Below are 21,157 nucleotides of genomic sequence, written 5' to 3' on the forward strand. Positions count from 1 at the left end.
AAAGAAAGAAAGGAAGGAAGGAAGAAAGATAGAAAGGAAGGAAGGAAGGAAGGAAGGAAGGAAGGAAGGAAGGAAGAGAGGGGAGGGACAGAACGAAGGAGAGAGGGAGGAAGAGAAGGAGAGAGGGAAGGAGAGAGGGAGGGAGGGATGAAAGAAGGAAAAACCCTACTAGGACAAGGCCCTTTATTCTTTGAAGAACAGGACCAGACCTTTCACCCCCACTTTTTTCTTTCTCCTAATTCTGTTTCCTCTGCTACCAGTGTGAATTTCTGTTGGTAGACTAAGTGTTCCCAGCTTCTCGGGGCACAAATGTCTATGAACTGGAGTATCAGCAAGTTCAAGAACCTCAGTTGCCATTGATGTCCTTACATCCCACAGCCTCTCAACATCCTTCAAGCATTTCTACATTTCGCCTTTGAACAGCTATTTGTAGACTTTCCCATCCCAAAGCCCCAGAAGCCAGTGTCCATGCAATCCTCTAAGCCTGCCCTATCTAGAGTCACCTGTAAAGTTACAGTGAGGTCATGGAGTTAGATGATACCTGTGACTTTAAAACAATCTCAGAAAAAGCCTTAATGACTTTCCCGTAGAAAACTCTCATACTTCTGTGAGATTTTATGAGTATCTGAATGAATAATCAATCACTCAATAGCCACCACTCGCTCAGTGACATGCGCTGAGCTCAGGAATCATTGTCTAGGCTTTCTTTTCTCATTTATTGTTCTCACAGAGTGCAAACTATTGTCCACACAGAGTAGATCCTTTGTGTGTGTGTGTGTGTGTGTGTGTGTGTGTGTGTGTGTGTGTGTGTGTGAGAGAGAGACAGAGACAGAGACAGAGACAGAGAGACAGAGAGACAGACAGACAGACAGACAGAGAAACAGAGAGAGGCTACCTCCCCTCCTATGGTGTACCTCAATCTTTAAGCAGTTCTGTTTATATATCATTCTTTGTTCAGTAAGCACCTACCTGTGTGTCTATACTTGTCTTTTAGGGATAAGTTACATTAGTCCAAATTTGGAGGGCACAGGGCCTCCCACATTCTACTTCCCAGTCCTTTCCACCAGCGTGGTCTTAATTTCAAAGCTGGCGATGAAGATTGAACGTGGAAGGGTCTGGCTTATGGCTCTTTCTTTTGGCAGCGGCAACCTTGGGAATAATTTAGAGATCACATTTCAGACCCATCAAAGCAAAGTGGATAGGAGCTGGGGCTTTTGAAATTGGAGGGGCCAGCCTGGTTTTCATGACACTCCTGTTGAAGTTGCCTGGCGTCACAAGCTCAGCAGACGGATGTCACCCACCCACCTCTGGTATGGTGTTCTGGGTTCCTTGGGAAATATGATCCCTAGCCTCACTTTTATCATGCCTACCACAGCGCCTTAAGCCAAGACCTCCTAAATCATGACATTGCAAGCCCCTTTGTCCAGGGGACATGAATAGAGGGATTTCCATGTCCTCTCCCAAAGGGGCTGCCTTTTTGACCAGATATTGTCCCTTGGAAGGATATGGTACATTTATCAATGAGACTTTGGATATAAGGCAGCAGCCCAGAAGAAGAATGGCTGCCCTTTCAAACGAAACACAACGAAGGAGAGCATCTCAGAATCACTTGTACGAAATATTTGGACAGTCAAACCAGTGAGCTCTGAGATAGGGGTGTAATTTCAAAGTCAGAGAGGTCCTAACCCAGACAGATGCTCACGCGCTCTACTCCTCCAAAGGGCAAGTGACTAGATTTCTTGCATACATTAGAATGATCTAATGATGCTGCATGACCTAAACCACAGCTTCTTTCCATAACAGCACTCTGCGATCTAGAAAAGTGAGTCACAGATGCTGAGAAACACTGTGATGCTTTACTCTGAACATTAAATTATTGAAAGAAGAACATACTTCCTTATTTCCTGTCCAAATGAAACAAAGTTTGTTGGGTTTTTTTGTTGTTGTTGTTGTTTTGTTTGCTTGTTTTCCACAAATGAAGTCTCCTGAATTGGTAAGAGCATGACCTTGCGACCCGAGAGACCTGGGTCCAAGCCCTGGTCCTACCAAGTAATTCCCATGTGGCCTTGGGCATGCTTACCTTCACCATACCTGGGTTACATCATCCCTAGTGTGAGGATAAACAATTCCCATAGCGATCCTCAGAAATAGTTGAGATATTATATATGTAAAAATTTAGTGTGGTGGCCATTACAAGGATAAGAACACATTCATTATTAGCATTGGTAGCACTGTTATTAGCAGGTGATAGCAATTTTGGATGGTAAAAATGATTGCAGGTTGTTTAATGGTTTAGGGCTAAGACAGGACAGTAGGGCACTGATCCTAACACACTGAAGAATCTGCATGGGGAACAAGCCTCTGATTTGGAGTGAAAGCTAACATGTGTGATGCTTTAGTCTAACTGCAAGAGGAGATAGTTAACGACCAGTTGAGCCTTGGGGAAGCAAACTCAGAAATTACTGGCTCTGCTCTCTCCTTGGCAGATTCAGCCGTGTTTTTAATTTTCCTTCCCAGCTACAAAATCCATGTTGACAAGACGATCTTGGAACTGAAAGGCCCAATAACTCTGAGTTGCTTGTGGTCTTCCATGACCCTGTTACTGTTTTCTGAGAGGGCAGAGACACTTGAGCACCAGGAGCAGACACTGTCTTTGGAGCAGACACTGTCTTTGTCCAAGAAATGGACAGTCCATCATCTGGGTCTTCTTCCACAGTCATTTTCTGCTGACCCCTGGTGACTCCAAAGGACATTTTCCACTGTGATCTCTACAAATAAAAAAAAAAATGGTAACAGTGCCCTTGGGAGATGTTTGGAGGGATTTGATTTTAGAGCAGGGCAAATGCCCAGAGCAATTTGATGGATCTGGAGGATCCGGCTTCCAAACAAATCTTATTTCGTGCACACAATCGCAGGAGGAGTCCCATGACAATTTGGAGACTTTTTTTTTCCGTTTGATATCGGACCACACTGAGGAGGATGAGTAACTGGTGCGCTCAGTCCTGTCTTAGAAGCGCACCAGTCTCTCTTTAAACACCAGAGCCTCTGTCATCTCCTGGTATTGCCCCCCCCCCCCAGTGAGCCACAGCAGGGGTGATCCTGTCCTGTGCTGTGGGAGGAGGACTCCCAAACTCAGTGGGAGCTAGAAGGGTATCCAGGGTATCAATATAAATAACGGACCTTCTCGAAGCATTTCAATGGGAATGTGTGTGCCATGGTAACCTAAAGATATCCTCACGGAGACTGAGACAAGGAAAGTGTCAAAGGGCAAACAGTGTAGGGTTTTGTGGTTTCTTCTGAAGCTTTCATTTATGGCTATAGGAGTCCGTGTGGAGGGTGGCGTCAGTCCAGGGTCAGACAGGCTGTTGTTGGGCAGATGTCCTCGCCGGAGTATTCCTGGTGTACAGTTGTGTTGGCCTTCAGCAAGGCTGTAATTCAGGAAGAGTCTTTGTGATAGACCTTCCAGGCTTGATTGATTAATTTAACTTTTCTCTGTGGTTGTAAGGATTTGACAGTTGATACCACATTGATTCTGACTGGGGATAAAGGGACAAAAGGACTCCTGAAGTCACCTCCTCAGATCAGACTTGGACACAGCCACGTATGTTTCCTGTGTTTGGGTTCTATGAAGACAGGAAAATGCTACTCCTGTGGTAGACTGATTTCCAATCATGGCAGCTAAGAAACCAGAACTAAGACTGATTCACTGATGGCCACAAAACCTTAACAAGCTTTCTCAGGTGTGAGATGTGTGGAGAGGCTCAGTCATGTTGAAGGCTAGCAGGCCTTGTGTTGGGCAATGATCGTTTTCCAAACTGTTACCTACAGCTTCCTTTGACACTTGACTTCGTTAGACTTTTCTCGGGAATTGCAATGGCTTGCGGTGCATTTGGTCATCCTTGGTGCCCTGTGCAATTATCATTGCTGAGCCCATTAACCGAGCATAATAACACTCACCTTCAACCAGAACGAGTGGCTGAACATCCTGTGGGCCAAACTACTCTGTTACCCTCCTCTATCCATGTATCTCTCTGTTGAGTAGACCTTGCTTGGTATACATTCCATGGCAGGACCCAGGACTCTTAAGAGAAGAGGCCTGTAAGATGAGACTAGGAGTTGTTCCTTAAGGGTTAACAGGGGATCTTAGTCTAAAAGTGGGTCATAGTCTTATACTCTATATTGAAGAGGGTTATTTTTTTTAATCATTTTCAGTAAAGGAACAAATCATATTTTGTTGTATTTATTTTATTTCGAGTATGTATGTATGTATGTATGTATGTATGTATGTATGTATGTACGTATGTATGTTTGTGACATTGAAGAGGCAAAACAAGACAGCTGTTAAGACTACACATTCAGAGAGTGAGGTTCAGCTCATGGTTTTGCTGATTGACAGAGTTTCATGAGGGTTTTTCTGTGAGACAATGATGCTTGTTTCTGTGTAGTAAATTCGTGAGATCAGAGACAGTATCTCTTCTTTAAACTGCATGGCAGTATGATCTGAAGGGTATGATCAAAGGTCCAGCTTTGGGCTAAATTCCTTTAGCTTAAGTTTCTCCCTTAGAGTTTTACTTAAGCTCATTTGAGGTATATACAAGGTGGATGACAGAGAGGAAGAGACAGATAGACAGACAATGGCTACTGAAGCTATAGAAAGAAAAACACAGCTCAGCTTAGTTTCTTCTATTGTGTGCTCACAACACAGATCATGTCTGACACCTGATAGATGGGAATACTCTTCCCCAACACACCCAGCAAGCAGAGAGCAGCAGACAGTCCTTCTGCACAGATGCCTGCTGGGAGTCCTCTCCTCCAGAGTAACTCACAGTCTTCAAACACATCCTCCCATGGCATCAGATCCCACAGACAGATTTTAAGACTGCCTCCTCCTCTGCTGCCCGTCACTACCCCCGGGTGGTTTCCCACCCACAAAATGTCAATCCCACAGCTCAGGCCTTCAGCTTGGTGAATTTACTCAAACAGCTCACAGAACTCAAGAAAACACTTGCAACATTTCATGAAAATTATTACAAAAATACAGCTGAGCAAGAGAGGTATGAGAGAGCTGTCCCACACCTGCCCCAACACTGTCCTTCTGGGTTTCCGTGAACACGCCATTGAATAAGCATGATGCTAATAGGCTGCATGGGGAGACTCAGCAAACCCTGTGCTCCGGAGCTTGATGGCTTCTCTTGTGCAGCTTTCTTCTTTCCAGGGTCTGGGGCCTTAGAACCCACTATGGCACAAGGCACATCAGAGTTCTGAGCCAGGAACTATTGATGAAAGCCAGATATACTGAATAGTCACATAGATGATGTGCATGTAGTTATAGATACAGAAGATATAGATATACCACCACTATATATATATATATATATATATGTATATGTATATGTGTACATATATATATATACAAATAGTATATATATATGCTATTTGCTATATACTATGTGATACTATGTGATAGATGATATATGATATCTATTTGATATAGCTAGACATAGGCAGATATAATAAGGAGAGAGAATTAGCTCTGATTTTGCTGGGTTATTTCCTTTGTCACATAATGCTAATTATAAAAGTACAGCTAGAAAACAATATGTGCCTCACTTGTATTTTACTCCACTGATTAGAATTCTTTCTGAAACAGAGTCTGGAAATGTTAGATAATTTTAGAAGATGATATTTGCCAACATCATCTGTAATGACATGACGTCTACAGGATCAGAGTGGGGAAAGGCACATTGGGAAGGCCCTTCACAGCCCATCTCGCTGAGTCAGAAGCCTCCCTTTGAAGCACAGCTGCCAGGGATGACAGCCTTGGTGTGACTTAGAATGGTGTACCTCTGAAGTCCTGTCCATCATCAGGGACCTCTTTGTAGCCGATAAATGAACAACTCTGATTCTTAAGGTTTCTGACCAATCCTGGCTGCTCACTTGCTTCATTTTAGCAGGCGCTTCCTCTGAGAATTAAAGTGTGAAGCAACCTTGCAATCCAGAACATCGAAGTGCTTGGACAGATTGCACAATGTTATTTTGGTTTGGTATTTTGTTGTGCTAGAGGTTGAACCCAGGGCTTCGAGTACAACAACCAAGCATTCATCCACTGAGCAACACATAGCATCCACTGTATATTTTTATTGAGAAACACAATCTTATCAAGTTGTCCAGCCTGGTTTTCAACTCCCTCTTTGGCCCAAACTAGTCTTGAGCATTCTAAGTAGTTGTGATTACCGCTCTGTGAGACATCCAGCCTAGCTACATAGTAATCCTTAATGCAGCACTGTCTTCTTTTGCTCATGTGACCTGCTTCTATCAGAAGTGTCACCTATGACTTCATTTCCACTTCTTGTAAAGTTCAGAGGTGATCGGCAAGCAAATGACTAAAAGAAATGGCCCTGCGGGTAAAAATGCTCACTGTTCAAGCATGAGAGCCTAAGTTCAAATCCTCAACACCCACGCAAGGAAGCCAGATAGAGAAGCGCATGCCTGGAAACCTGGAACTTTGGGAGACAGTGATAGAAGGATCCTGGGCTTTCTGGTCACCAGCCCAGCTCCAAATTCACTGAGATTCTGTGTCAATGGAAAAAAATAGAAGAGTGATAGGTAGAGCAGGACACATAATGTCATTCATAGGCTTCCCCACACATGTATGAGTCATGCCCCCACCCACACGTGTAAACGTGTAACACATCCATGCAACACACACACACACACACACACACAGAGAGAGAGAGAGAGAGAGAGAGACAGAGACAGAGACAGAGACAGAGACAGAGACAGAGACAGAGAGATCTGTGGCCACGCTTGAGAGGGTAGATACATTAGGTTTTGTATTATAGAGTAGAAATGGGTGAAGAGAGTTACCTCTCTCCTTCCTTCCTTCCCTCCTCTGGTTCTAAACCTTCACATCCCTGTATCTTGAGGTCATCCTTTCTTCATTGTCCCTTTAGGCTTTTTCCTTAACACTCACTCCACCTTGTCTTAGAAGTTTGCAGTGGGAATGTCAGCAGATGGATACATGATGCATAGGGGCCGTTGAGCAATTCTGTGTGTGCAGAGCTGTTCAGCACGGCTTTCCTGGATCTCTTTTATGAGAAAACAATGTAGCAGGCAAAGCCCTGGCACATTTAATTTAATTATCTGAGAACTCAGGGATGTGAGGGACAGGAGGGAAGAGGAGGAACAGCTGGCTAATGCACAATTTATGGATGAGATCAAAGTTTTGTAGGCTGCTGGGATGGGGGATGGGGGCACTGGGAATCCAACCTAGGGCTTCGTGATGCTAGGGAAGTAATCTACCACTGAGCCCTATCTTAAGCCCACAATTGACTTTATTCTTTGAGATGCAGTCTCAACTAAGTCTTTGAACTCATTCTCGTTCAGACAGGTCTTGAACATACAATTCTCCTGCTTCAGCATCCCAAGTGGCTGGAAAAAAAGGTATCAGGAAGCTTGCATCAGGAAGGCTTTCAAAGCTTCTTTTTTGTTTTAAACCAAAATCTTGTGTGCTAGAAAAGTTTTATTCCCTCCATGTCAAATGAAAGATAAAATGAGACCATATCAACAGTGCCATCCAAGTGGTATCAAAGCCAAAGCCATGAGGATGGGAGCTACCAAGGATGCTCTAAGTGCATATATAGATATACTAGGGTCCTTTACGTGTGTGTTATTCTTAAAGGAGCTGTGAGACACACCTAAGTAACAGCAAGATATCAGTGGATGGTTTTCTGCCTCTGGGCTCAGGAAATGATGTCAATAAGTTTCATGTTTTCTCTCTCTCTCTCTCTCTCTCTCTCTCTCTCTCTCTCTCTCTCTCTCTCTCTCTCTCCTCTTCCCTTCCTTCCTTCCTTCCTTCCTTCCTTCCTCCCTCCCTCCCTCCCTCCCTCTTTCTTTCTTTCTTTCTTTCTTTCTTTCTTTCTTTCTTTCTTTCTTTCTTTCTTTCTCTCTCTTTCTTTCTTCTTTCATTTCTCTCTGTCCATTGATAAGGGAAAAATGAACCAAAGAGAGAAAACGGATGAAGTCCTAAAGACAGCCATCTGAGAAGTTTCTAGATAGTTGCCATGTCAGTCTCTCCTGGGGAGAGAGCTTCCTTCCTTCATGTCTCCTTTTCCTAGATGACAGTGGTGGAGGGAAATGAGGCCAAGGCTCCATGTAGTGTTTCCATATTTACATGTGCCTAACTGAGAAAGGGCAATGATCTAGAGACACATAAGGAGAGCAGAAAGTCATGAACTCAGGAGCAATATGAGAGGAGGAAGCAGTGAGAGGATGGTAAACAAGAAGGCACGTTGGCAGCTGGGCATACAGCAGGGAGGTACAAGGTAGCAGTGGCAGCAAAGAGTCAAGGGCCCAGTCTCCAGTGTGAGTCCCACACATGTGAATCCTGAACACAGCACTTGGAAGTTATATGGCCAGAGGAAAGGCGTCACACCCTTCCTAGGTCTCGGATTCCTCACCTCTGCTGTGGCAACAGTGACGGAGACTGCTTGCAAAGGTATTAGTAATGTAGGCTGAAGTAAATGATAAGCACTTGGTCCCTGGCAAGTTCTCCTGAAATATGTGCTATTGTCTATGCTATGTCAAGAGCATGAGGTGACGGAAAGGGGAAGATGGAAATTTATACACGAAACTTCTGCTGGCAGTAGAGATCTTGAAGAATTGAGCAAAGTAGATCAAAGCTATTTGGCAAAACTGGGTTTGGTGGTACACATTGCTAATCCAAGCACTTGGGAAGAGGAGGCAGGAGGCTCTGAAATTTAAGTATAGCCTTGGCTACTTACATGGAGAATTCCAGGCTTGACTGGAAAACATGAGGCACTGTCTCATTAAATCAAAACACATTTTTCTTTATACTCACAAATAAATGGTAGTTCTCACAACTCTTCAAAGAATTTTCTCTTTGTGCCAGACAGAGACCATTATTTAAAAAGGCATAACCAATCAAAATGCAGAGTTGTGGATCTCGGTCCAGCTACAAAACAACTCTTGTGCCTAAGGCTTGGGGATCATCTTAGAAGAAGATGCAGAAAGCTTGTAAGAGCCAGAGGATCAGGGAGAGTGAGATTGTTTCTCCTCGTAATGTCAGATGTTACACCCATAATGTCTTACCAACATGACGGTTAAGAATGAGCTGAACGCCTTCCGCTCGACTCGAGACTCGAGCCCCGGGCTACCTTGCCAGCAGAGTCTTGCCCAACACCCGCAAGGGTCCACACAGGACTCCCCACGGGACCCTAAGACCTCTGGTGAGTGGATCACAGTGCCTGCCCCAATCCAATCACGCGGAACTTGAGACTGCGGTACATAGGGAAGCAGGCTACCCGGGCCTGATCTGGGGCACAAGTCCCTTCCGCTCGACTCGAGACTCGAGCCCCGGGCTACCTTGCCAGCAGAGTCTTGCCCAACACCCGCAAGGGTCCACACAGGACTCCCCACGGGACCCTAAGACCTCTGGTGAGTGGATCACAGTGCCTGCCCCAATCCAATCGCGCGGAACTCGAGACTGCGGTACATAGGGAAGCAGGCTACCCGGGCCTGATCTGGGGCACAAGTCCCTTCCGCTCAACTCGAGACTCGAGCCCCGGGCTACCTTGACAGCAGTCTTGCCCAACACCCGCAAGGGCCCACACGGGACTCCCCACGGGACCCTAAGACCTCTGGTGAGTGGAACACAGCGCCTACCCCAATCCAATCTCGTGGAACTTGAGACTGCGGTACATAGGGAAGCAGGCTACCCGGGCTTGATCTGGGGCACAAACCCCTTCCACTCCACTCGAGCCCCGGCTACCTTGCCAGCTGAGTCGCCTGACACCCGCAAGGGCCCACACAGGATTCCACACGTGATCCTAAGACCTCTAGTGAGTGGAACACAACTTCTGCCAGGAGTCTGGTTCGAACACCAGATATCTGGGTACCTGCCTTGCAAGAAGAGAGTTTGCCTGCAGAGAATACTCTGCCCACTGAAACTAAGGAGAGTGCTACCCTCCAGGTCTGCTCATAGAGGCTAACAGAGTCACCTGAAGAACAAGCTCTTAACAGTGACAACTAAAACAGCTAGCTTCAGAGATTACCAGATGGCGAAAGGCAAACGTAAGAATCCTACTAACAGAAATCAAGACCACTCACCATCATCAGAACGCAGCACTCCCACCCCACCTAGTCCTGGGCACCCCAACACAACCGAAAATCTAGACCCAGATTTAAAAACATTTCTCATGATGATGATAGAGGACATCAAGAAGGACTTTCATAAGTCACTTAAAGATTTACAGGAGAGCACTGCTAAAGAGTTACAGGCTCTTAAAGAAAAGCAGGAAAACACAGCCAAACAGGTGATGGAAATGAACAAAACCATACTAGAACTAAAAGGGGAAGTAGACACAATAAAGAAAACCCAAAGCGAGGCAACGCTGGAGATAGAAACCCTAGGAAAGAGATCTGGAACCATAGATGCGAACATCAGCAACAGAATACAAGAAATGGAAGAGAGAATCTCAGGTGCAGAAGATTCCATAGAGAACATCGACACAACAGTCAAAGAAAATACAAAATGCAAAAGGATCCTAACTCAAAACATCCAGGTAATCCAGGACACAATGAGAAGACCAAACCTACGGATAATAGGAATTGATGAGAATGAAGATTTTCAACTTAAAGGGCCAGCTAATATCTTCAACAAAATAATAGAAGAAAACTTCCCAAACATAAAAAAAGAGATGCCCATGATCATACAAGAAGCATACAGAACTCCAAATAGACTGGACCAGAAAAGAAATTCCTCCCGACACATAATAATCAGAACAACAAATGCACTAAATAAAGATAGAATATTAAAAGCAGTAAGGGAGAAAGGTCAAGTAACATATAAAGGAAGGCCTATCAGAATTACACCAGACTTTTCACCAGAGACTATGAAAGCCAGAAGAGCCTGGACAGATGTTATACAGACACTAAGAGAACACAAATGCCAGCCCAGGCTACTATACCCGGCCAAACTCTCAATTACCATAGATGGAGAAACCAAAGTATTCCACGACAAAACCAAGTTCACACAATATCTTTCCACGAATCCAGCCCTTCAAAGGATAATAACAGAAAAGAAGCAATACAAGGACGGAAATCACGCCCTAGAACAACCAAGAAAGTAATCATTCAACAAACCAAAAAGAAGACAGCCACAAGAACAGAATGCCAACTCTAACAACAAAAATAAAAGGGAGCAACAATTACTTTTCCTTAATATCTCTTAATATCAATGGACTCAATTCCCCAATAAAAAGACATAGACTAACAGACTGGCTACACAAACAGGACCCAACATTCTGCTGCTTACAGGAAACCCATCTCAGGGAAAAAGACAGACACTACCTCAGAGTGAAAGGCTGGAAAACAATTTTCCAAGCAAATGGACTGAAGAAACAAGCTGGAGTAGCCATTTTAATATCGGATAAAATCGACTTCCAACCCAAAGTTATCAAAAAAGACAAGGAGGGACACTTCATACTCATCAAAGGTAAAATCCTCCAAGAGGAACTCTCAATTCTGAATATCTACGCACCAAATGCAAGGGCAGCCACATTCATTAGAGACACTTTAGTAAAGCTCAAAGCATACATTGCACCTCACACAATAATAGTGGGAGACTTCAACACACCACTTTCTTCAAAGGACAGATCGTGGAAACAGAAACTAAACAGGGACACAGTGAAACTAACAGAAGTTATGAAACAAATGGACCTGACAGATATCTACAGAACATTTTATCCTAAAACAAAAGGATATACCTTCTTCTCAGCACCTCACGGGACCTTCTCCAAAATTGACCATATAATTGGTCACAAAACAGGCCTCAATAGATACAAAAATATTGAAATTGTCCCATGTATCCTATCAGACCACCATGGCCTAAGACTGATCTTCAATAACAACATAAATAATGGAAAGCCAACATTCACGTGGAAACTGAATAACACTCTTCTCAATGATACCTTGGTCAAGGAAGGAATAAAGAAAGAAATTAAAGACTTTTTAGAGTTTAATGAAAATGAAGCCACAACGTACCCAAACCTATGGGACACAATGAAAGCATTTCTAAGAGGGAAACTCATAGCGCTGAGTGCCTCCAAGAAGAAACGGGAGACAGCACATACTAGCAGCTTGACAACACATCTAAAAGCCCTAGAAAAAAAGGAAGCAAATTCACCCAAGAGGAGTAGACGGCAGGAAATAATCAAACTCAGGGGTGAAATCAACCAAGTGGAAACAAGAAGAACTATTCAAAGAATTAACCAAACGAGGAGTTGGTTCTTTGAGAAAATCAACAAGATAGATAAACCCTTAGCTAGACTCACTAAAGGGCACAGGGACAAAATCCTAATTAACAAAATCAGAAATGAAAAGGGAGACATAACAACAGATCCTGAAGAAATCCAAAACACCATCAGATCCTTCTACAAAAGGCTATACTCAACAAAACTGGAAAACCTGGACGAAATGGACAAATTTCTGGACAGATACCAGGTACCAAAGTTGAATCAGGATCAAGTTGACCATCTAAACAGTCCCATATCACCTAAAGAAATAGAAGCAGTTATTAATAGTCTCCCAACCAAAAAAAGCCCAGGACCAGATGGGTTTAGTGCAGAGTTCTATCAGACCTTCAAAGAAGATCTAATTCCAATTCTGCACAAACTATTTCACAAAATAGAAGTAGAAGGTACTCTACCCAACTCATTTTATGAAGCCACTATTACTCTGATACCTAAACCACAGAAAGATCCAACAAAGATAGAGAACTTCAGACCAATTTCTCTTATGAATATCGATGCAAAAATCCTCAATAAAATTCTCGCTAACCGAATCCAAGAACACATTAAAGCAATCATCCATCCTGACCAAGTAGGTTTTATTCCAGGGATGCAGGGATGGTTTAATATACGAAAATCCATCAATGTAATCCATTATATAAACAAACTCAAAGACAAAAACCACATGATCATCTCGTTAGATGCAGAAAAAGCATTTGACAAGATCCAACACCCATTCATGATAAAAGTTTTGGAAAGATCAGGAATTCAAGGCCCATACCTAAACATGATAAAAGCAATCTACAGCAAACCAGTAGCCAACATCAAAGTAAATGGAGAGAAGCTGGAAGCAATCCCACTAAAATCAGGGACTAGACAAGGCTGCCCACTTTCTCCCTACCTTTTCAACATAGTACTTGAAGTATTAGCCAGAGCAATTCGACAACAAAAGGAGATCAAGGGGATACAAATTGGAAAAGAGGAAGTCAAAATATCACTTTTTGCAGATGATATGATAGTATATATAAGTGACCCTAAAAATTCTACCAGAGAACTCCTAAACCTGATAAACAGCTTCGGTGAAGTAGCTGGATATAAAATAAACTCAAACAAGTCAATGGCCTTTCTCTATACAAAGAATAAACAGGCTGAGAAAGAAATTAGGGAAACAACACCCTTCTCAATAGTCACAAATAATATAAAATATCTTGGCGTGACTCTAACTAAGGAGGTGAAAGATCTGTATGATAAAAACTTCAAATCTCTGAAGAAAGAAATTAAAGAAGATCTCAGAAGATGGAAAGATCTCCCATGCTCATGGATTGGCAGGATCAACATTGTAAAAATGGCTATCTTGCCAAAAGCAATCTACAGATTCAATGCAATCCCCATCAAAATTCCAACTCAATTCTTCAACGAATTGGAAGGAGCAATTTGCAAATTTGTCTGGAATAACAAAAAACCTAGGATAGCAAAAAGTCTTCTCAAGGATAAAAGAACTTCTGGCGGAATCACCATGCCAGACCTAAAGCTTTACTACAGAGCAATTGTGATAAAAACTGCATGGTACTGGTATAGAGACAGACAAGTAGACCAATGGAATAGAATTGAAGATCCAGAAATGAACCCACACACCTATGGTCACTTGATCTTCGACAAGGGAGCTAAAACCATCCAGTGGAAGAAAGACAGCATTTTCAACAATTGGTGCTGGCACAACTGGTTGTTATCGTGTAGAAGAATGCGAATCGATCCATACTTATCTCCTTGTACTAAGGTCAAATCTAAGTGGATCAAGGAACTTCACATAAAACCAGAGACACTGAAACTTATAGAGGAGAAAGTGGGGAAAAGCCTTGAAGATATGGGCACAGGGGAAAAATTCCTGAACAGAACAGCAATGGCTTGTGCTGTAAGATCGAGAATCGACAAATGGGACCTAATGAAACTCCAAAGTTTCTGCAAGGCAAAAGACACCGTCAATAAGACAAAAAGACCACCAACAGATTGGGAAAGGATCTTTACCTATCCTAAATCAGATAGGGGACTAATATCCAACATATATAAAGAACTCAAGAAGGTGGACTTCAGAAAATCAAATAACCCCATTAAAAAATGGGGCTCAGAACTGAACAAAGAATTCTCACCTGAGGAATACCGAATGGCAGAGAAGCACTTGAAAAAATGTTCAACATCCTTAATCATCAGGGAAATGCAAATCAAAACAACCCTGAGATTCCACCTCACACCAGTCAGAATGGCTAAGATCAAAAATTCAGGTGACAGCAGATGCTGGCGAGGATGTGGAGAAAGAGCAACACTCCTCCATTGTTGGTGGGAGTGCAGGCTTGTACAACCACTCTGGAAATCAGTCTGGCGGTTCCTCAGAAAACTGGACATAGTACTACCGGAGGATCCAGCAATACCTCTCCTGGGCATATATCCAGAAGATGCCCCAACAGGTAAGAAGGACACATGCTCCACTATGTTCATAGCAGCCTTATTTATAATAGCCAGAAGCTGGAAAGAACCTAGATGCCCCTCAACAGAGGAATGGATACAGAAAATGTGGTACATCTACACAATGGAGTACTACTCAGCTATTAAAAAGAATGAATTTATGAAATTCCTAGCCAAATGGATGGACCTGGAGGGCATCATCCTGAGTGAGGTAACACATTCACAAAGAAACTCACACAATATGTATTCACTGATAAGTGGATATTAGCCCCAAACCTAGGATACCCAAGATATAAGATATAATTTGCTAAACACATGAAACTCAAGGAGAATGAAGACTGAAGTGTGGACACTATGCCCCTCCTTAGATTTGGGAACAAAACACCCATGGAAGGAGTTACAGAGACGGAGTTTGGAGCTGAGATGAAAGGATGGACCATGTAGAGACTGCCATAGCCAGGGATCCACCCCATAATCAGCATCCAAACGCTGACACCATTGCATACACCAGCAAGATTTTATTGAAAGGACGCAGATGTAGCTGTCTCTTGTGAGACTATGCCGGGGCCCAGCAAACACAGAAGTGGATGCTCACAGTCAGCTAATGGATGGATCATAGGGCTCCCAATGGAGGAGCTAGAGAAAGTAGCCAAGGAGCTAAAGGGATCTGCAACCCTATAGGTGGAACAACATTATGAGCTAACCAGTACCCCGGAGCTCTTGACTCTAGCTGCATATATATCAAAAGATGGCCTAGTCGGCCATCACTGGAAAGAGAGGCCCATTGGACTTGCAAACTTTATATGCCCCAGTACAGGGGAATACCAGGGCCAAAAAGGGGGAGTGGGTGGGCAGGGGAGTGGGGGTGGGTGGATATGGGGGACTTTTGGTATAGCATTGGAAATGTAAATGAGTTAAATACCTAATAAAAATGGAAAAAAAAAAAGAATCAACACAAAAAAAAAAAAATAAAGAAAATTACATGAATAAAGAAAAAAATAAACTATATTTTTCATTACAAAAAAAAAAAAAAAAGAATGAGCTGAACAAGGACGTTGTCTGTTTTAGCAATAGACAGGCTAAATCAGATTGGGGGACACCTACAAAGCCTTGGGGGCCACCTACAAAGAATTATAGGCAACTAAGAAATGCTCAGAGAGCGAAAAATAATCTTCCCCTAGGAAGACTGCTCTAGTTGGTTATTCAATACCAAAGAGTCAGCCCCGAAAATACTCATATGAGTAACAGCATACAGAGTGAGTAGGTTACACGCAGGAATATGTATGTATATACATATGCATATATTTATACAATGTTTTAAAAAGAAGCCATGAGCGAGAGCGAAGAGGGGTATATAGGAGGATTTGGAGGGAAGGAAAAGAAGGGAGGAATGATATATTATAATCTCAATGCTAGAAATAAAAAAAGACAAAAAAGAAAGACAGAAAATTATTTAGCAACCTTAAGAATGTGTGGATTCAGTTTTTCCATCTGGCAAATAATAGACATTATAGATGGTGTTCAAAACATTACTGCAGCTAAATCACCAAATAAAAAATGTAAACAGAAATATACCCAGAAGTCCAAAGTGTGGACACTTCTCCCCTTCTTAGAATTGGGAACAAAACACCCATGGAAGGAGTTACAGAGACAAAGTTTGGAGCTGAGACAAAAGGATGGACCATCTAGAGACTGCCATATCCAGGGATCCATCCCATAATCAGCCTCCAAACGCAGACACCATTGCAAGCAAGATTTTGCATTGCCAGCAAAATTTTGCTGAAAGGACCCTGATATAGCTATCTCTTGTGAGGCTATGCCAGGGCCTGGCAAACACAGAAGTGGATGCTCACAGTCAGCTATTGTATGGAACACAGTGCCCCCAATGGAGGAGCTAGAGAAAGTACCCAAGGAGCTAAAGGGGTCTGCAACCCTATAGGTGGAACAACAGTATGAACTAACCAATACCCCCAGAGCTCGTGTCTCTAGCTGCATATGTAGCAGAAGATGGCCTAGTCGGCCATCATTGGGAAGAGATGCCCCTTGGTCTTGCAAATTTTATATGCCCCAGTACAGGGGAATACCAGTGCCAAGAAGTGGGAGTGGGTAGGTAGGAGAGCGGGGAGGGGAGTTTATGGGGGGACTTTCGGGATAGCATTTGAAATGTAAATGAAGAAAATACCTAATAAAAAATTGGAAAAAAAATATACCCAGGCAGAAAAACAATTTTGCTTGATCTTTTCACAAGTAGAAGCCATTTAGGACTTATCGTGCAGAAATTTACACTGTTACCAGAATGTAAAAACCACGCGGTTAATGTACAATACTAAACCAATCAATTTAAAGTTGTTTGTGTCCTGGTACATTTCCCTATGTCAAGGGAAATTTTATTTCATACAAATAATGTAACATGTGTCAGAATTCACAAATTCAGACTACTTTTTAAAAAGAAGCATATATGTTTCCAGGTGTCCTTTAGTAGATGATTAATTAACCATATGAAACATTATCCAACAATCAAAGTAATGAAGTATTGATGAGCACATTGACCTGGATGTGTTGGGGTGGGGGGAACTAAAGCTCACAGAAAGGGCCGATTTCAAATGATCCTATGCTATAGGACCCCACTTACATGACATTATTGAGATTAAACATGATGGAGGATGAGCATGGTAGAACAGTAAGTATGGGGCGCTGCTCGGTCTTGGGGGTGCTGATGAATGTGCACAGTGGGGAGCTTTAAGGTGATGGGATAGCATCACGTTTCTATTGAGACAATAGTTATCTAAATTAACACGTTCTAGGAAATCACTCCCAGATTTATGAATGTGCTGTCTCACTGCTGCCATTCCATGGCAGAGCCTTTGCGTGTGGTTTGGTGGACTCTAAAACCCATGCAGACTTGTCTCCTTACACACCCTTCCACCTCACCAATAGCCTCCGTGCATTTTTGTTCTGCTCTGTATTGGTCATCGGCTGAGGCCTTTTAATTACGTTTGAAGAACTGAACAGTTGCTCTTCTGAATCCTGTTCCACGTGGGACCGGATCCCTTATCACTGTTTGTAAATGTCTTGTCTCAGACAGACAGCAAAACTAGGGAGAGGATGTTTTCAGCATGCACCTGGCTGTTCAGACCTTGTGCATCTCAAACAGGTAGAAGTTATCTCAGATGTTGTCTGGTTTGGCTGTGGTTGTTTATGAGGTGTGAGGAGAATCTGCATGTGTGGTATATCCTGGTATAAGAACCTTCATTTGGTTTCCATTCCTAGGAGGGAAAGTGTAGCTGCTGAGGTATACTAACTGAGCCGTCTAGGACCCTTCCTCTGGATTTTGGATCTGAATGTTTTTGTATTTTAAGTGTCAGTTCTTGGTAGGTTTTATGCCTTCGCACTTTATCCAGTCAAACATTAAGTTATAGTGGTATGGCCAGTTACACTCTTAATCTAGAAAACTGTGGGAGTCAGGGTTCCTGGCTCATTCTGTGATCCCAGCACTTGGGAGTCTGAGACAGGAGGATCACTGAGAATTGAGGCCAGGGTAGGATACCTAGAGAGTTCCAGGCAAGCCTGGGAAAGAGTTTTCTATACATATAGAATCATTCTGTAATGAATATTTTCACAGTGATATAAAATTCATAGGCTGACCAGAAATGTGTTTTCAGAAGACTTGCTTCATAAATTTAAGGGTGGTACTTAAGGAGGAGAATGCTTAGCTTTGTAGTATTTTAGTAAGGGGCATACATGAAAGGATGCTAATCCTTTGCAACTGTATGGCACTCAAATACGTTCATACTTTATTCATCTGTTTCATGTAGAAGACTCTGTTTTTTCAAAAATCCCTATTCAACTTCACTTAAAAAATACAAGGAAACAAATGCTAGAAGAATTATGGTTGATTCAAAGTCACTTCCCAGGAATTAAATAATCCAGAGCTAATTAGGATTTTCTTCTTGGTATTCTTCTTATTAGACCTTACCACTTCTGAACATACCCTTAGTACCAAAGACATATGATAAATTCTGTTCCTATCATATTGGATAGGGATAGTTAAGGGGACCTGTGTCTATGGTAAGATTTTGAGCTATGCTTTGCCATCTGTTGCTTGCATGGGTGAGAGATAGACTTTGACAAATGTCCATGGAGGTAGCTACTGGTCCTTTGAATGATGACTAAATGGACATGTAGTCTCCTTTACTACAGGACAAAATAATATGAGGCAAGACAGCCTATCAAGCAGTGCCTGTTGCTGCCTTCACTTAGAAGAAGTGAGCCTTTTCTCTCAAATAATGACTCCTGTTTTGGTTATATTGGCTTTCTTTGTCCTTCTTTTATTGGTAAGACAATCTAACCCCAAAGAATTTCTCAGGACACGGGATAATTTGACCCTTTTCTCATTATAAATTTTAAAAAGTAAAATTGCGTGGGAGATCGTGAAGGACACCAAGAAACAAAAGGCTGGATAGTTTGAGTTCTTCTATGACTTACAAAATGTATGCATGTATGCGTGTGTGAGTACATCTGTGCCACATGTGTGCAGGAGTCCTCAGAGGCCAGAAGAGGGAGCTGGAGAGCTAAGCAATGCTAGGCCACCCAGGTGGGTACTGGTAACCAAACTCCAGGAACAGAACATGCTCTAACCACTGAGTGTCACTCCCGCTTCAATTTGAGTTCTAACACGAGGCTGGCTTACAAAGAGAGGACGCCTGGTCCTAAGAAGATGAAGAACATTTTCATTTTGTGGCAGATTAAAAACTAGTAATTTATATGCCCAGGAGATTTTTACTTTCTATCATGGCAATATTGGTAGGTTCAGCCACAGCCTGTGATGGGCTGTTTACAGCATTCGCTCACTGTATACTTCAGATTCTGTGAGGAGTCCCAGGAGTTCTCTGAGTGTGAAGTCATCAACTCCTTCTGTTTCTGGACTTCCTGCTTGAATCTCCATCTTTTAGGGGGAATCCCAAACAAACTACTAAAATTCCCCCTTAGAAGGACGGCAATGACAGGGCTCTCAGCTGCTTCCTGTCCCATGTTCCCTCCTATTTTAGCAACTGTCTAAGAAATGCCACCTAAGTCTCACAGTGAGACATAGGAACGAGGGCACAATGCTTTAAACAACATGCAGGCTTCAGTGGGACATGGCGGCACATGCTTTTGATCCTTATACTTGGGTGGTTGAGGCAAGAAAACCACAGTTGGTCTCTGTAGCCCAGGCTTACCCAGAACTCGAGACATAGCCCACTGTAATCATATAACAAGGTCGTCTCAGAAAGACAAGTAAAAAAAAAAAAAAAAAAAAAAAAAAAGCAATGTAAAAATCCTTGAACAAAATAAAAATGTCAGGTGGGTAGGGGAGCAGGGCATGGGGAGGGTAGAGGGAACTTTTGGGATAGTATTTGAAATGTAAATAAAGAAAATATCTAATAAAAAAGAAAAAATGTCTAGTTCCGAAACTGATATGACCACCGTGGGTACACACATGTATTTGGGGTGAGTGCACACACATGAAAGTGTAGGACAGGCAGAGGGTTCTACACTAGCATAAATATCTGCAGCAGTCAGAGAGGGGTCTGGCCAGAAAAGGAACCCAAGACTGACTGACCATATGTACTATTTGTTTTGTATTAGTGGTTAAAGGTGTCTACCCTTTGGAAAATTGAGCCTATGCACTTGAGATGGATACATTTTGTTACCTGTCAACAGAGTTGAACTTCAAATTTCAATTCAGTTAAGATTTGAAAAGCATTCCAAACTCCTTGTTTGCCCTATAATTTTGTTCCCAGTCTAGAGGAAATGGTTAGAATGACCCGTAAGTAGCAGTCGCCACTTTTATATTTGATAAGATTTGAGTGTCCATGGAATGCCACCAAAAGACAACTTCTCTCATCAAGGAACAGTTTTCTCCATAATGAGAGATCTTTGATCCTAGTCTTCAGCATCTCTCATGACTATAGATAGAAATACTTTTAACTTTAAAAAACTTACCAATTCAGTGTTGTCCCCTGGAACAGTATGCATCTAGGCCTGGTGTGTTGGTTTCTACCATGCCCTCTTGATTCAAATCATAAGCAGGTGGTGTATCTGTTTAGCCTTTGTGTGAGAGCAGCTGACATCACTCAAGTATGGTCCCCTGTCCACTTTCCCTCCACCTCTTGGCTATGAACCATTCCTAACCAGAGGAGGAGTCTACTAAGGCTCTGTAGATGCAGATTGTATCTGTTACAACACAGACTCCTCCCTCTCCCTCTCCCTCTCCCTCTCCCTCTCCCTCTCCCTCTCCCTCTCCCTCTCCCTCTCCCTCTCCCTCTCCCTCTCCCTCTCCCTCTCCCTCTCCCTCTCCCTCTCCCCCTCCCCCTCCCCCTCCCCCTCCCCCTCCCTCTCCCTCCCCC

At 42.9% G+C, this 21,157-nt stretch overlaps 1 protein-coding gene across 4 annotated transcripts in view; it reads left to right on the top strand.

Moving 5' to 3' along the window:
* Creb5 (cAMP responsive element binding protein 5) overlaps positions 1 to 21,157 on the top strand; it is a 413,139-nt gene that overhangs the window by 184,543 nt on the left and 207,439 nt on the right. The gene's annotated exons all lie outside the window — the stretch shown is intronic.

This window comes from Mus musculus, chromosome 6, assembly GCF_000001635.26.
Source record: "Mus musculus strain C57BL/6J chromosome 6, GRCm38.p6 C57BL/6J".
Taxonomy (NCBI): Eukaryota; Metazoa; Chordata; class Mammalia; order Rodentia; family Muridae; genus Mus; species Mus musculus.